Source organism: Neophocaena asiaeorientalis, unplaced genomic scaffold (genome assembly GCF_003031525.2).
Source record: "Neophocaena asiaeorientalis asiaeorientalis breed wild unplaced genomic scaffold, Neophocaena_asiaeorientalis_V1.1 scaffold558, whole genome shotgun sequence".
NCBI lineage: Eukaryota > Metazoa > Chordata > Mammalia > Artiodactyla > Phocoenidae > Neophocaena > Neophocaena asiaeorientalis.
In genome coordinates this window covers 1,462,672-1,467,003 of record NW_020172780.1, presented here as the reverse complement: position 1 = coordinate 1,467,003, position 4,332 = coordinate 1,462,672, and positions in this window count along the sequence as shown.

Sequence of the window (4,332 nt, the reverse complement as noted above, 5' to 3'; positions counted from 1 at the left end):
CATAATGTGGATTCTTCCAATCCAAGAACATGGTATATCTCTCCATCTCTTTGTATCATCTTTAATTTCTTTCATCAGTGTCTTATAGTTTTCTACATACAGGTCTTTTGTCTCCTTAGGTAGGTTTATTCCTAGGTATTTTATTCTTTTTGTTACAATGGTAACTGGGAGTGTTTCCTTAATTCCTCTTTCAGATTTTTTATCTTTAGTATGTAGGAATGCAAGAGATTTCTCTGCATTAATTTTGTATCCTGCTACTTTTCCAAATTCATTGATTAGCTCTAGTAATTTTCTGGTAGCATCTTTAGGGTTCCCTCTGTATAGTAGCATGTCAACTGCAAAAAGCGACAGCTTTAGTTCTTTTTCGATTTGGATTCCTTTTATTTCTTTTTCTTCTCTGATTGCTGCAGCTAAAACTTCCAAAACTATGTTGAATAATAGTGGTGAGAGTGGACAACCTTGTCTTATTCCTGATCTTACAGGAAATGGTTTCAGTTTTTCACCATTGAGAACAATGTTGTCTCTGGGTTTGTCATATATACCTTTATTATGTTGAGATAAGTTTTCTCTGTGTCTACTTTCTGGAGGGTTTTTATCATAAATAGGTGTTGAATTTTGTCGAAAGCTTTTTCTGCATCTATTGAGATGATCATATGTTTTTTATCCTTCAGCTTGTTAATATGGTTTATCACATTGATTGACTTGTGTATATTGAAGAATACTTGCATTCCTGGGATAAACCCCACTTGATCATGGTGTATGATCATTTTAATGTGCTGTTGGATTCTGCTTGCTATATTTTGTTGAGGATTTTTGCATCTACGTTCATCAGTGATATTGGCCTGTAGTTTTCTTTTTTTGTGACATCTTTGTCTGGTTTTGGTATTAGGGTGATGGTGGCCTTGTAGAATGAGTTTGGGTGTGTTCCTCCCTCTGCTGTATTTTGGAAGAATTTGTGAAGTATAGGTGTTAGCTGTTCTCTCAATGTTTGATAGAATTTGCCTTTGAAGCCATCTGGGTCTAGGCTTTTGTTTGTTGGAACATTTTTAATCATAGTCTCAATTTCACTGCTTGTGATTTTTCTGTTTATACTTTCTCCTTCTTCCTGGTTCAGTCTCAGAAGGTTGTGCTTTTCTAAGAATTTGCCCATTTCTTCCAGGCTGTCCATTTTATTGACATATGGTTTCTTGTAGTAATCTCTCATGATCCTTTGTATTTCTGCAGTGTCTGTTGTTAATTCTCCCTTTTCATTTCTAATTCTATTGATTTGAGTCTTCTCCCTTTTTTTCTTGATTAGTCTGGCTAATGATTTAACAATTTTGTTTATCTTCTCAAAGAACCACCTTTTAGTTTTATTGACTTTTGCTATTGTTTCCTTCATTTCTTTTTCATTTATTTCTGTTCTGATCTTTATGATTTATTTCCTTCTGCTAACTTTGGGGTTTTTTGTTCTTCTTTCTCTAATTGCTTTAGGTTAGGTTGTTTATTTGAGATGTTTCTTGTTTCTCGAGGTAGGATTGTATTGCTATATACTTCCCACTTAGAACTGCTTTTGCTGCATCCCATAAGTTTTGGGTCGTCCTGTTTTCATTGTCATTTGTTTCTAGGTGTTTTTGATTTCTTCAGTGATTTCTTTGTTATTTAGTAGGTATTGTTTAGCCTCCATGTATTCGTATTTTTTACAGATTTTTTCTGTAATTGATATCTATTCTCATAGCGTTGTGGTAAGAAAAGATACCTGATATGATTTCAATTTTCTTAAATTTACCAAGGCTTGATTTGTGACCCAAGATATGATCTATCCTGGAGAATGTTCCATGAGCACTTGAGAAAAGTGTGTATTCTGTTGTTTTTTAGATGGAAAGTCCTATAAATATCAATTAAGTCCATCTTGTTTAATGTGTCATTTAAAGCATGTGTTCCTTATTTATTTTCATTTTGGATGACCTGTCCATTGGTGAACGTGGGGTGTTAAAGTCCCCTAGTATGATTGTGTTACTGTCAATTTCCCCTTTTATGGCTGTTAGCATTTGCCTTATGTATTGAGATGTTCCTATGTTGGGTGCATAAATATTTGCGATTTTTATATCTTCTTCTTGGATTAATCCCTTGATCATTATGCAGTGTCCTTCTTTGTCTCTTGTAATCATGTTTATTTAAAAATTTTTTAAATTTTTTGTGGTACACAGGCCTCTCACTGTTGTGGCCTCTCCCTTTGCAGAGCACAGGCTCCGGGCACACAGGCTCAGTGGCCATGGCTCACGGGCCCAGCCACTCCGCAGCATGTGGGATCCCCCCCAGACCAGGGCATAAACCCATGTCCCCTGCATTGGCAGGTGGACCCTCAATCACTGCGCCACCAAGGATGCCCTCATCTTTATTTTAAAGTCTATTTTGTCTGATATGAGAATTGCTACTCCATTTTTTTTTTGATTTCCATTGGCATGGAATATCTTTTTCCATCCCCTCACTTTCAGTCTGTCTGTGTCCCTAGGTCTGAAGTGGGTCTCTTGTAGACAGCATATATACTGTTCTTGTTTCTGTATCCATTCAGCAAGTCTATGTCTTTTGGTGGGAGCATTTAATCCATTTACATTTAAGGTAGTTCTCAATATGTGTGTCCCTATTACCATTTTCTCAATTGCTTTGGGTTTGTTATTGTAAGTCTTTTCCTTCTCTTGTATTTCCTGCCTAGAGAAGTTCCTTTAGCATTTGTTGTAAAGCTGGTTTTGTGGTACTGAATTCTCTTAACTTTTGCTTGCCTGTAAAGGTTTTAATTTCTCCGTCAAATCTGAATGAGATTCTTGTGGGTGGAGTAATCTTGGTGTAGGTTTTTCCTTTCCATCACTTTAAATATGTCTTGCCACTCCTTTCTGGCTTGCAGAGTTTCTGCTGAAAGATCAGCTGTTAACCTTATGGGATTCCCTTGTTGGTATTTGTTGTTTTTCCCTTGTTACTTTTAATATTTTTTCTTCATATTTAATTTTTGATAGTTTGATTAATATGTGTCTTGGCGTGTTTCTCCTTGGATTTATCCTTTATGGGCCTTTCGTGCTTCCTGGACTTGACTGACTATTTCCTTTCCCCTATTAGGGAAGTTTTCAACTATAATCTCTTCAAATATTTTCTCAGTTCCTTTCTTTTTCTCTTCTTCTTCTGGGACCCCTATAATTCGAATGTTGTTTCATTTAATGTTGTCCCAGAGGTCTCTGAGACTGTCCTCAATTCTTTTCATTCTTTTTTCTGCTCTGTGGAATTATTTCCACTATTTTATCTTCTAGGTCACTTATCCTTTTTTCTGCCTCAGTTATTCTGCTATTGATTCCTTCTAGAGAATGTGTAATTTCATTTACTGTGTTATTCATCATTGTTTGTTTGCTCTTTACTTCTTCTAGGTCCTTGTTAAACCTTTCTTGAATTTTCTCCATTCTGTTTGCAAGATTTTGGATCATGTTTACTATCATTACTATGAATTCTTTTTCAGGTAGACTGCCTATTTCCTCTTCATTTGTTTGGCCTGGTGGGTTTTTACCTTGTGCCTTCATCTGCTGTGTGTTTCTCTGTCTTCTCATTTTGCTTAACTTACTGTGCTTGGGGTCTCCTTTTTGCAGGCTACAGTTCATAGTACCTGTTGTTTTTGGTGTCTGCCCCAGTGGCTAAGGTTGGTTCAGCGGGTTTTGTAGGCTTCCTGGTGGAGGGGACTGGTTCCTGTGCTCTGTTGGATGAGGCTGGACCTTGTCTTTCTGGTTGGCAGGACCACATCTGGTGGTGTGTTTTGGGGTGTCTGTGGCCTTATTATGATTTTAGGCAGCCTCTCTGCTAATGGGTGGTGTTGTGTTCCTGTCTTGCTAGTTGTTTGGTACAGGGTGTCCAGCTGTGTAGCTTGCTGGTCATTGAGTGGAGTTGGGTCTTAGCATTGAGATGGACATCTCTGGGAGAGCATTCACCGTTTGATATTACATGGAGCTGGGAGGTCTCTGGTGGACCAATGTCTTGAACTAGTCTCTCCTAACTTGGAGGCCCAGGTGTGACACCCAGCTGGAGCAAGAAGACACTCTCAGCCACATGACTCAGAATAAAAGGGAGAATAAAAGAAAGAAAAAATAAAATAAGATAAAATAAAGTTATTAAAATAAAAAAATTATTAAAAATAAGTAAAATAGGGCTTCCCTGGTGGTGCAGTGGTTGAGAGTCTGCCTGCCGATGCAGGGGACATGGGTTCGTGCCCCAGTCTGGGAAGATCCCTAATGCCATGGAGTGGCTGGGCCCATGAACCATGGCCACTGAGCCTGCGCGTCTGGAGCCTGTGCTCCGCAATGGGAGAGGCCTCAA